Consider the following 12,726-nt stretch of genomic DNA (forward strand, 5'->3'; position numbering starts at 1 on the left):
AAGCAGTTTGGAACTGACATCCAGTTTGATTGAAGTGCCGGAACTTCGTCCATCCTCTTCGATGGGGCAGTTGAAGTCCCCGGCCATCACCACTGCCCTAGTGGTGGCGAGCTGGGTCCGCAGGGTCTGGAATAGTTCCAGGCGCTCAGCCTTCATAGGGGGAGCGTACACGTTGATGAGCCTAATCGGCTCTCCTGCCCAGGAACCGTCTACGACCAACAAGCGGCCGCAGGCGAGCTCCTGGACAGAGTCAACAGTAAATACGCTTCCCCTAATCAGGATGGCAACCCCTGCAGACTTACAGTCGCCCCCACCAGACCAGTAGGACGGACCATGGGTCCACTGCCTGGCCAGATGATGGTATGACCTGGAAGAGGGGAGAGTACATTCCTGCAGCATAAATACATCACTCGACTGCTTGGAAAGAAAAGTTAGCACCATCTGACATCTAGTCCTATCTCTAACACTCCTCACATTGAGGCTAAAGATGTTAAGTTTAGCAGCCATGGGGGAGAATAAAGAAGGTTAGTGCAAACGATACACCTTAGTTACCATTCCGGTCGGGCGGATCCTCCTCTCTGGAGCCTGGCGGGTCCGGAAGATCCAGCAGGCCCTCTGACAAAAATTGTTCCAGGATTGTAGCCACCTGGATGTCTGTTGTGAAGTCGATGACCTCAGGTTCAGACACGAGTTCCTCCACCATCTGCTCCATTTCCTCCTGCTGCGCAAGGGAATCTTCGCAGATTTCCACGACTTGTCTCTTTGAGGACTCAGCAGCTGGGCTGTCCCTCACCTTTCTCTTCCTCTGGATGGCACCTGAGGAGACAAGAGGGGGAAAATCCTCCAGGGAGAGGACTCCAGCAGCTGGAGGGGAAGATGTTAGTGCTGCTGGAGCTGGGGAGAAGGGAGGCTGGGTTGGGAGAGGTGCAGGTGACAGGACCACTGAGATGGGTGGGTAGGAGAAGGTGAGAGCCTCAGTGGGGGTGACAGGGGTTGGGGACGGGGGGGTGGGGAGGGCCGGGCGAGGGAGGGTGGGAAGGGTAGGGCGAGGGAGGGCCGGGAGACGGGGGGGAGGGACTGTCGTCTTCTTACCATCCTTCTTATTCCCGGTCTTCTGCGCCGCTGGAGCTCTGGCTGGGGCGGGGTTCCCTCTGGCCGGAGCTTTCGCCGCTACAGTTGCCCAGGATCGATCCCTCTTCGGGCAGTCCTTGTAGGAGTGGGCTGCTTGTCCGCAGAGGTTGCACATTGTCCGTTTCGGGCAGTCTTTGGTCTCGTGTCCTGTTACCCGGCAGTTCTTGCAGGCGTCCTCCTTGCAGTCCTTCACCGAATGACCCTTCTTGCTGCATCTCCTGCAGATCTGCGGCATGTCCGGGTAGTAGATGAGGCCGTAGGAGTTGCCCAGCGAGAATGACTGGGGCAGGTGTTGGAGGCCGTCTTCCGCGCTGGAATCCTTGTTCAGTCGGACGATTACCGACCACTTGCCAGTCCAGAAGCCGAGTCCGTTCAGGATGTGGGTGGGTTCCCTCACCACTGTGCAGAACCGCTTCAGGAGCGTGGTGATGTCTTTGCCGGGGGTGTGTGGGTTCCGCATTGAGACCGTCACCCGCCTTTCCTCTCTTTGGACAGGGCAGTTGCCCACAAAGCGAGAGAAAGGGGATTCAGGCCTCGCCGCTTTCACCATCTCCCAGTACCTTCTGCAGATGTTGATCGAAGCGAAGGTCACGAAGAACATCCCGGTCATGAAGGCCTGGATGCTGATGGTCTCCGGCTTAGCGAAGCCCTGGTCCAGGAGCATCTTCTGGCAGAACACTTCTTCCGTCATGTCCGGCACTCTCCCGTCCACCTCCTTCAGCTTCAGGGCCACCGTCTGCTTCATCCAGGGCTCCAGGGTTGGAGCAGCCTGGTTCGGCTTCCTGGTGGCCTGTTCGCCTGAGGAGGCTTCAGGAGGAGATGTCCTGGCCTGGGCCGGCTCACCTGGTCCATCAGCCTTCTTCTTCTGGGTGGCAGGGTTGCTGGTTGAGGCCATGGCTTCTTCCAGCTGTTCCTGTCGCTTGGGGAGGATCTTCGATAGCTCTTTCCCGAAGGGGGCGGAGCTATGCAAATCTTCTCCTTGCTGGCCGAGGTTCTTCCACGAAATTTCTTCCGCAGCGGTTCCTCGTCGAGCTTCTTCTTCTGCGGCCGAGCTTCTTCGAAGATCCCCTTCAGCAGCGGCTCTTCTCCGAAGTTCTCCTTCTTCTTCCCGGCAGCGATCTCCCGGAGCTTCTTCCCCGATGGCGGCTTCTCCCTTCTGGATCGTCGTCTTCGCTGGTTCTTCTCCGCAGTTCGTCGCCGGCTTCGTCTGGAACGCTCTTGGATCGCTAAGCTAGTGTTTATAGCCCCCAGTGGTTCTCCGAGCTATCTATCCTTACAAGGACTGATAAGAACAGATACTACACTTGATCTTAGCCAAAAGGCCGAGAAGCGATAACCCGAATGGGCCGGCCGTTGACCGAGCCTGCCTAATACTGCTGTTCACCCCTTGCAGCGATTGATTCAGCCTACTCCTAGGCAATTCCATGGGGCCCTGCAGGCTCACACACATTTACAGCTACTAAGCGGGAGGGAGGTGAATAAAGGCCGGAGAGGAAGCCAGACAGGATTTGCTTCTTTTGCTTGCACCACAATGCAGTGCTGAAAGAGGAGGAGGAATCTACATAAAAACGCCTTCCTGGCAACGCCCAAATGCCCTCCTGCCATGCAGATAAACACTGGCAGCGGCAGCAAGTGCATGCCCACAGCCACCCCTTGTTCCTTCACACCTTGTATCAGCTTTAATCCAATCCAGTCCGGTGCTGCCTGCTGAGCAGCACTGACCAACACTGCCTGGGCCCAGGCTTTTATCTCTGAGGCAGGCCCCATTATGATGTCAGAAAGCTGGCTCTGGAATCCTGAGGGCTCCACTATGACACGTGCAAAGTTCCGTCTGAACTTTATATAAGACGGTGCGGCTCAGTCAGTCACTCAGTGTTGCCTGAGAGGGCAACACTGCAACAGCCGGCCGCCAGGCTGTCTTTTTTTTGCACAGCTACTTGCCTCCAGGAGGCCACAAGAGGGAGACAAGGGACTGCAAAATGGAAAATAGGCATCCACCAACTTTACAGACAACTTCTCTTTGCTCCTACAACCTCCATCCTTGCACAGTTTGTTATTCTTCCAGGTAACATAGTAACAAATCCAAATTGCTGCTCTCTTTGTAGGCAAGCAAGGGTTTGTTGCAACTGCAATTCTTACTTCTTCTTGAAATGTAGGGACGACAGTACATTCCATCACATCCATCTAGTGTACACAGGTAGGTCCATTGTGGCGGGTAGGCGGCTGGCTGCTTTAATGGCTGTTTGCTGTTCCCCTACTCCACTCCACTCCACTATTTGACTGTGGTGCTGCATCAATCAGTGGCTGGCTCAGGTGCAGCTCTTTAACTTACCTAAAAGGGAGGGCGGAGAGAAGACAAGGAAGGTGAATGAGCTGTTCCAATGTGAAATGCCGGAAACACAGAAACACAGAAGACACACACACACACACACACACACACACACACACACACACACACACACACACACACAACAAGAGGTGGCAATGTATTAATTAATTGCATTTAATAAATGAGCTCATTATCACACATGACTGTACAAATGCATTGTCCAACAGGTGTTGAAATAATGGGATTAAAAGGGGAGATCCCATCAGAAAGACAAAAACAATAGCAAACACAAATAGCACTTTTGGAATCTGATTTTAGTCAACACATAAGGGAAGGGTGCACCGGTCCTGGAAATACTGCAATACCAGGTCAATGCGTGGAGTGGACAGAGCAAGCTCTATTTCCATCTCCCTGTTCGAAAAATCCATTTAATATATGGTCCCCAGATAGGGGACGTATCAGATATTAAACTGATAAGAACAGATACTACACTTGATCTTAGCCAAAAGGCCGAGAAGCGATAACCCGAATGGGCCGGCCGTTGACCGAGCCTGCCTAATACTGCTGTTCACCCCTTGCAGCGATTGATTCAGCCTACTCCTAGGCAATTCCATGGGGCCCTGCAGGCTCACACACATTTACAGCTACTAAGCGGGAGGGAGGTGAATAAAGGCCGGAGAGGAAGCCAGACAGGATTTGCTTCTTTTGCTTGCACCACAATGCAGTGCTGAAAGAGGAGGAGGAATCTACATAAAAACGCCTTCCTGGCAACGCCCAAATGCCCTCCTGCCATGCAGATAAACACTGGCAGCGGCAGCAAGTGCATGCCCACAGCCACCCCTTGTTCCTTCACACCTTGTATCAGCTTTAATCCAATCCAGTCCGGTGCTGCCTGCTGAGCAGCACTGACCAACACTGCCTGGGCCCAGGCTTTTATCTCTGAGGCAGGCCCCATTATGATGTCAGAAAGCTGGCTCTGGAATCCTGAGGGCTCCACTATGACACGTGCAAAGTTCCGTCTGAACTTTATATAAGACGGTGCGGCTCAGTCAGTCACTCAGTGTTGCCTGAGAGGGCAACACTGCAACAGCCGGCCGCCAGGCTGTCTTTTTTTTGCACAGCTACTTGCCTCCAGGAGGCCACAAGAGGGAGACAAGGGACTGCAAAATGGAAAATAGGCATCCACCAACTTTACAGACAACTTCTCTTTGCTCCTACAACCTCCATCCTTGCACAGTTTGTTATTCTTCCAGGTAACATAGTAACAAATCCAAATTGCTGCTCTCTTTGTAGGCAAGCAAGGGTTTGTTGCAACTGCAATTCTTACTTCTTCTTGAAATGTAGGGACGACAGTACATTCCATCACATCCATCTAGTGTACACAGGTAGGTCCATTGTGGCGGGTAGGCGGCTGGCTGCTTTAATGGCTGTTTGCTGTTCCCCTACTCCACTCCACTCCACTATTTGACTGTGGTGCTGCATCAATCAGTGGCTGGCTCAGGTGCAGCTCTTTAACTTACCTAAAAGGGAGGGCGGAGAGAAGACAAGGAAGGTGAATGAGCTGTTCCAATGTGAAATGCCGGAAACACAGAAACACAGAAGACACACACACACACACACACACACACACACACACACACAACAAGAGGTGGCAATGTATTAATTAATTGCATTTAATAAATGAGCTCATTATCACACATGACTGTACAAATGCATTGTCCAACAGGTGTTGAAATAATGGGATTAAAAGGGGAGATCCCATCAGAAAGACAAAAACAATAGCAAACACAAATAGCACTTTTGGAATCTGATTTTAGTCAACACATAAGGGAAGGGTGCACCGGTCCTGGAAATACTGCAATACCAGGTCAATGCGTGGAGTGGACAGAGCAAGCTCTATTTCCATCTCCCTGTTCGAAAAATCCATTTAATATATGGTCCCCAGATAGGGGACGTATCAGATATTAAACTGATAAGAACAGATACTACACTTGATCTTAGCCAAAAGGCCGAGAAGCGATAACCCGAATGGGCCGGCCGTTGACCGAGCCTGCCTAATACTGCTGTTCACCCCTTGCAGCGATTGATTCAGCCTACTCCTAGGCAATTCCATGGGGCCCTGCAGGCTCACACACATTTACAGCTACTAAGCGGGAGGGAGGTGAATAAAGGCCGGAGAGGAAGCCAGACAGGATTTGCTTCTTTTGCTTGCACCACAATGCAGTGCTGAAAGAGGAGGAGGAATCTACATAAAAACGCCTTCCTGGCAACGCCCAAATGCCCTCCTGCCATGCAGATAAACACTGGCAGCGGCAGCAAGTGCATGCCCACAGCCACCCCTTGTTCCTTCACACCTTGTATCAGCTTTAATCCAATCCAGTCCGGTGCTGCCTGCTGAGCAGCACTGACCAACACTGCCTGGGCCCAGGCTTTTATCTCTGAGGCAGGCCCCATTATGATGTCAGAAAGCTGGCTCTGGAATCCTGAGGGCTCCACTATGACACGTGCAAAGTTCCGTCTGAACTTTATATAAGACGGTGCGGCTCAGTCAGTCACTCAGTGTTGCCTGAGAGGGCAACACTGCAACAGCCGGCCGCCAGGCTGTCTTTTTTTTGCACAGCTACTTGCCTCCAGGAGGCCACAAGAGGGAGACAAGGGACTGCAAAATGGAAAATAGGCATCCACCAACTTTACAGACAACTTCTCTTTGCTCCTACAACCTCCATCCTTGCACAGTTTGTTATTCTTCCAGGTAACATAGTAACAAATCCAAATTGCTGCTCTCTTTGTAGGCAAGCAAGGGTTTGTTGCAACTGCAATTCTTACTTCTTCTTGAAATGTAGGGACGACAGTACATTCCATCACATCCATCTAGTGTACACAGGTAGGTCCATTGTGGCGGGTAGGCGGCTGGCTGCTTTAATGGCTGTTTGCTGTTCCCCTACTCCACTCCACTCCACTATTTGACTGTGGTGCTGCATCAATCAGTGGCTGGCTCAGGTGCAGCTCTTTAACTTACCTAAAAGGGAGGGCGGAGAGAAGACAAGGAAGGTGAATGAGCTGTTCCAATGTGAAATGCCGGAAACACAGAAACACAGAAGACACACACACACACACACACACACACACACACACACACACACACACACACACAACAAGAGGTGGCAATGTATTAATTAATTGCATTTAATAAATGAGCTCATTATCACACATGACTGTACAAATGCATTGTCCAACAGGTGTTGAAATAATGGGATTAAAAGGGGAGATCCCATCAGAAAGACAAAAACAATAGCAAACACAAATAGCACTTTTGGAATCTGATTTTAGTCAACACATAAGGGAAGGGTGCACCGGTCCTGGAAATACTGCAATACCAGGTCAATGCGTGGAGTGGACAGAGCAAGCTCTATTTCCATCTCCCTGTTCGAAAAATCCATTTAATATATGGTCCCCAGATAGGGGACGTATCAGATATTAAACTGATAAGAACAGATTTTTTGATTGAAAATTGCTTTATTGACAATCAATCGTCATCATACAAACATTACTGCGACGCAGCGCAAGCCATGAAGCAGCAAATAATAAATAATAACAGTCGTCAAACATAACATGACAGTATAATACACAGTACAGGCTAGCCTATGCTATACATTACACCACATGCTACACTAACATTCTTGCATTCACTAAAGCCAAACAACAAAGCATTACAGACAAGTGATGGGATAGGGGAGTGGGTAGGAGGGGGTAGGGAAGGGGGAAATCACAGGCCCGAAGCTTTATTGAAAGACAACACACAAGAAGGGAGAGTGGGGGGAAGGGGAGTATCAGTCCTCTTCCTCATCGACGTCCGGGCTGTCCCAGGTGGAATAGTCTCTGAGCAGGCTGTGGATCAGCCTGCGGCAGTCCTGGACGGACACACTCTCTCTCCGCAAAATCAGACGGTTCCTGGCAAACCATATAGCGTCCTTAAAGCAGTTCATAAGGCGCCAGGCTTCCTGGATTGCTCCATCCGTGGTATTCCCAGGAAATAGTCCATAAAGTACCGAGCGGTACGACAGTCTGTTCCTGGGTACTGAGTCCTTGAGTTCATGTTCCAAGGCTTTCAACAGACCCTGTGCAAAGGGGCACTGCCAGAAAATGTGCAAAGATGTTTCCTCCGTGAAGGGGCACCTGGGGCAGTACCGGGTCTTGCACAGGTTGCGGGCATGCATGAATGACCTAAGAGGCAGTCCTCCCTGGATGGCCATCCATGAAATGTCCTTGTGCCCGTTGGTCAACCTGCCAGATGACACGTTAGTCCAAACAGTCTCCAACGTGTCGGCATGAAGCCCTGGAACAGACTCCAGTGAGTCCTTTGCTCTGATGTGCTTGTGGATCGTCTTAGGTTTCCACAAGTCGGGCTTAAGACCCTCCAGTTGATGCTCCCTCACAAACCGGACGACATCTCCGTAGAACCAGGGAGCGTGCCAGTTGTAAGGGAAGGAGCTGTCCCACTTGTCCCAGCCAAAACCTCGCCAGAGGGGGAGGAGGAAGTAGCGGGACATGGCCTTGCCCGCAGAGCCGTTTGCTGTCCTCAGAGTCCTACGAACACAGTCACATACAAAAGCGATCCGCAGCAGAGTGGGAATGTCGGGTATACCCTTCCCACCTTTGCGGGGCTCCTTGTACATAACAGTCCGCTTTACTCTGTCCATTTTCGAGCCCCAGATGAAGCGAAACACAGTCCTGGTAATGGCCCTCGAGACGGTGGCAAGAGGGGGCCATGCCTGCGCAGTGTATTGTAGCACAGGCAAGACTTCGTTACGCAGGACCATTGCTTTGCCCTCAATAGTGAGTTGTCTGAGGCTCCACAGTCCGATCCTTTGGTTGACTTTGGCCAAGCGTTCTTCCCACGACTTTAGGGCTGCACCTTCCTTACCGAACCAGACTCCCAGAATTTTGATGAAGTCCGGCTTGATAGTAAACGGGAAGGAGGCAGGAGAAGGCAGGTACCACTTTCCGAAGAGCATGGCTTCCGACTTCCCGCAGTTGACTTTTGCCCCTGAAGCGCGTCCGAACTCCTCACAGGTCTGGACGAGTGCAGTCACCGAACTCTGGTCAGCGCAGAAGACGGTCACGTCGTCCATGTACAGCGAGCATTTGACCTCGAAGTGTCCTGGACCTGGTGCGGTGATCCCTCTGATCTCTTCATTCTGCCGGATAGCCTCTGCGAAGAGCTCTATAACACAAACAAAAAGGAGAGGTGAAAGAGGACAGCCTTGTCTAACCCCCGACGATACAGGAAAGGGGTCAGTCTTCCAGCCGTTCACCAGCACCGAGCTGTAAATGTCGCAATACATCAGGTTAACATACAAACAGAACAACCTGCCAAGCCGCAGCCTACGCAGAGCCTTACCCATGAATTCGTGAGAGACCCGGTCAAAAGCCTTCTCCTGATCCAGACTGACCAGGGCCGCGTGTGTACGGCGGCTTTGCATGTAATGCACCGTGTCCCTCACCAGGGCAAGACTGTCGGCCACCCTACGGCCAGGAATGCCGCAGGTTTGGTCCGATCCGATGATCTGTCCGATGACAACCTTCAGTCTGTTGGCCAATACTTTGGCGAGGATCTTGTAGTCCACGTTCAGGAGAGAGATGGGACGCCAGTTTTTCAGGTCACATCTCTCCCCCTTCCGCTTATACAAGATCGTGATCATGCCTTCTCTCAAGGACGGTGGCATTCTACCCTCCACCACCATCTCCTCATAGAGCTCCAGCAGGTCCGGACTGATCAAGTCCCCCAGCGCTACATAGAGCTCTGCTGGGAGACCATCACTGCCCGGGGTCCTGCCGGGTCTGAAGGATTTAGCGGCAGAGAGCAGTTCCTCCACCGTCAGGGGTACGTCCATAGCCTCCGTACCTGCAGGATCAAGATGATTAGTGATACCTGACAGGAATTTATCGGCGGCTTCGGGGTCAGTGGTTTTCCGGGAGTAGAGGCTTCGGTAGTAGTCTGTGACGACTCCCATCACCTCCTTCTTCCCAGAATGCATGTTTCCGGTCTCATCTCGAAGTTCCTTCAGGGGCGTGTGGCCGGCATGGAGTTTCCTGAAAAAGAACGAGTTACATTTCTCACCCTTCTCCAGGTTCTCCACCTTGGAACGAAAGACAATTCGCTTGGATTCCTCCTCAAAGTGCCTTTTCAGGCCCTTTTTGGCTTCCTCCAGCTCCTTCCTGACGTCCCAGCCGCATTGAAGGAGGTCTTGCAGGGATCGCAGCTGACGCTGCATCTCTCTGAAGTCTCTCTTCCTCTCACACGCCTGTTGACGACTTTTTGCCTGAAAGAAACAACGAAATTCAACTTTAACATATTCCCACCAGTCACAGGTTTTGTCAAAGAAAACTTTATCATTCCTCCAAACAATATAGGCGTCTCTAAGTTCCGCCAGTACCTCCTCTCTTTCCAGCAGGGCACAATTCAGCTTCCAGGAGCCAGGGCCGGGAGGAAAACCGTGGCCGATGGCACCCTGGAAGAGAATGGCCCTGTGGTCAGAGAAGAAGCAGGGGACCATGGAGTGCCCATGCTGCTTGACTGCCCGGGAGGTGAACACAAAGTCAATCCGAGAACGAAGTGAGCCATCGGGTCGGCTCCATGAATAGTTCACAGAGCCAATCCCCATGGAGCCCACAACGTCCTGCAAGGATGCTTCGGTTACCATCTCGATAAGCAGTTTGGAACTGACATCCAGTTTGATTGAAGTGCCGGAACTTCGTCCATCCTCTTCGATGGGGCAGTTGAAGTCCCCGGCCATCACCACTGCCCTAGTGGTGGCGAGCTGGGTCCGCAGGGTCTGGAATAGTTCCAGGCGCTCAGCCTTCATAGGGGGAGCGTACACGTTGATGAGCCTAATCGGCTCTCCTGCCCAGGAACCGTCTACGACCAACAAGCGGCCGCAGGCGAGCTCCTGGACAGAGTCAACAGTAAATACGCTTCCCCTAATCAGGATGGCAACCCCTGCAGACTTACAGTCGCCCCCACCAGACCAGTAGGACGGGCCATGGGTCCACTGCCTGGCCAGATGATGGTATGACCTGGAAGAGGGGAGAGTACATTCCTGCAGCATAAATACATCACTCGACTGCTTGGAAAGAAAAGTTAGCACCATCTGACATCTAGTCCTATCTCTAACACTCCTCACATTGAGGCCAAAGATGTTAAGTTTAGCAGCCATGGGGGAGAATAAAGAAGGTTAGTGCAAACGATACACCTTAGTTACCAGTCCGGTCGGGCGGATCCTCCTCTCCTGGCGGGTCCGAAAGATCCAGCAGGCCCTCTGACAAAAATTGTTCCAGGATTGTAGCCACCTGGATGTCTGTTGTGAAGTCGATGACCTCAGGTTCAGACACGAGTTCCTCCACCATCTGCTCCATTTCCTCCTGCTGCGCAAGGGAATCTTCGCAGATTTCCACGACTTGTCGCTTTGAGGACTCAGCAGCTGGGCTGTCCCTCACCTTTCTCTTCCTCTGGATGGCACCTGAGGAGACAAGAGGGGGAAAATCCTCCAGGGAGAGGACTCCAGCAGCTGGAGGGGAAGATGTTAGTGCTGCTGGAGCTGGGGAGAAGGGAGGCTGGGTTGGGAGAGGTGCAGGTGACAGGACCACTGAGATGGGTGGGTAGGAGAAGGTGAGAGCCTCAGTGGGGGTGACAGGGGTTGGGGACGGGGGGGTGGGGAGGGCCGGGCGAGGGAGGGTGGGAAGGGTAGGGCGAGGGAGGGCCGGGAGACGGGGGGGAGGGACTGTCGTCTTCTTACCATCCTTCTTATTCCCGGTCTTCTGCGCCGCTGGAGCTCTGGCTGGGGCGGGGTTCCCTCTGGCCGGAGCTTTCGCCGCTACAGTTGCCCAGGATCGATCCCTCTTCGGGCAGTCCTTGTAGGAGTGGGCTGCTTGTCCGCAGAGGTTGCACATTGTCCGTTTCGGGCAGTCTTTGGTCTCGTGTCCTGTTACCCGGCAGTTCTTGCAGGCGTCCTCCTTGCAGTCCTTCACCGAATGACCCTTCTTGCTGCATCTCCTGCAGATCTGCGGCATGTCCGGGTAGTAGATGAGGCCGTAGGAGTTGCCCAGCGAGAATGACTGGGGCAGGTGTTGGAGGCCGTCTTCCGCGCTGGAATCCTTGTTCAGTCGGACGATTACCGACCACTTGCCAGTCCAGAAGCCGAGTCCGTTCAGGATGTGGGTGGGTTCCCTCACCACTGTGCAGAACCGCTTCAGGAGCGTGGTGATGTCTTTGCCGGGGGTGTGTGGGTTCCGCATTGAGACCGTCACCCGCCTTTCCTCTCTTTGGACAGGGCAGTTGCCCACAAAGCGAGAGAAAGGGGATTCAGGCCTCGCCGCTTTCACCATCTCCCAGTACCTTCTGCAGATGTTGATCGAAGCGAAGGTCACGAAGAACATCCCGGTCATGAAGGCCTGGATGCTGATGGTCTCCGGCTTAGCGAAGCCCTGGTCCAGGAGCATCTTCTGGCAGAACACTTCTTCCGTCATGTCCGGCACTCTCCCGTCCACCTCCTTCAGCTTCAGGGCCACCGTCTGCTTCATCCAGGGCTCCAGGGTTGGAGCAGCCTGGTTCGGCTTCCTGGTGGCCTGTTGGCTTGAGGAGGCTTCAGGAGGAGATGTCCTGGCCTGGGCCGGCTCACCTGGTCCATCAGCCTTCTTCTTCTGGGTGGCAGGGTTGCTGGTTGAGGCCATGGCTTCTTCCAGCTGTTCCTGTCGCTTGGGGAGGATCTTCGATAGCTCTTTCCCGAAGGGGGGCGGAGCTATGCAAATCTTCTCCTTGCTGGCCGAGGTTCTTCCACGAAATTTCTTCCGCAGCGGTTCCTCGTCGAGCTTCTTCTGCGGCCGAGCTTCTTCAAAGATCCCCTTCAGCAGCGGCTCTTCTCCGAAGGTCTCTGTCGCAGTTCTCCTTCTTCTTCCCGGCAGCGATCTCCCGGAGCTTCTTCCCCGATGGCGGCTTCTCCCTTCTGGATCGTCGTCTTCGCTGGTTCTTCTCCGCAGTTCGTCGCCGGCTTCGTCTGGAACGCTCTTGGATCGCTAAGCTAGTGTTTATAGCCCCCAGTGGTTCTCCGAGCTATCTATCCTTACAAGGACTGATAAGAACAGATACTACACTTGATCTTAGCCAAAAGGCCGAGAAGCGATAACCCGAATGGGCCGGCCGTTGACCGAGCCTGCCTAATACTGCTGTTCACCCCTTGCAGCGATTGATTCAGCCTACTCCTAGGCAA

At 53.0% G+C, this 12,726-nt stretch overlaps 3 non-coding genes and 2 pseudogenes across 3 annotated transcripts; all 5 read right to left on the bottom strand.

Annotated features, from left to right (window-relative positions):
• Window positions 1-2,363: 2,363 nt before the first annotated feature.
• Window positions 2,364-2,465, bottom strand: LOC142654537 (U2 spliceosomal RNA; annotated as a pseudogene).
• Window positions 2,466-3,791: 1,326 nt separating this feature from the next.
• On the bottom strand, window positions 3,792-3,982 carry LOC142653582 (U2 spliceosomal RNA). Its single transcript, XR_012848510.1, has one exon. It is a non-coding gene; the product is annotated as a U2 spliceosomal RNA (small nuclear RNA).
• A 1,308-nt stretch (window positions 3,983-5,290) lies between these two features.
• LOC142653583 (U2 spliceosomal RNA) lies at window positions 5,291-5,481 on the bottom strand. Its single transcript, XR_012848511.1, has one exon. It is a non-coding gene; the product is annotated as a U2 spliceosomal RNA (small nuclear RNA).
• A 1,322-nt stretch (window positions 5,482-6,803) lies between these two features.
• On the bottom strand, window positions 6,804-6,991 carry LOC142653886 (U2 spliceosomal RNA). The gene has a single exon (XR_012848737.1). It is a non-coding gene; the product is annotated as a U2 spliceosomal RNA (small nuclear RNA).
• A 5,547-nt stretch (window positions 6,992-12,538) lies between these two features.
• Window positions 12,539-12,640, bottom strand: LOC142654539 (U2 spliceosomal RNA; annotated as a pseudogene).
• Window positions 12,641-12,726: the final 86 nt, after the last annotated feature.

This window comes from Rhinoderma darwinii, chromosome 5 (genome assembly GCF_050947455.1).
Source record: "Rhinoderma darwinii isolate aRhiDar2 chromosome 5, aRhiDar2.hap1, whole genome shotgun sequence".
Classification (NCBI taxonomy): domain Eukaryota; kingdom Metazoa; phylum Chordata; class Amphibia; order Anura; family Rhinodermatidae; genus Rhinoderma; species Rhinoderma darwinii.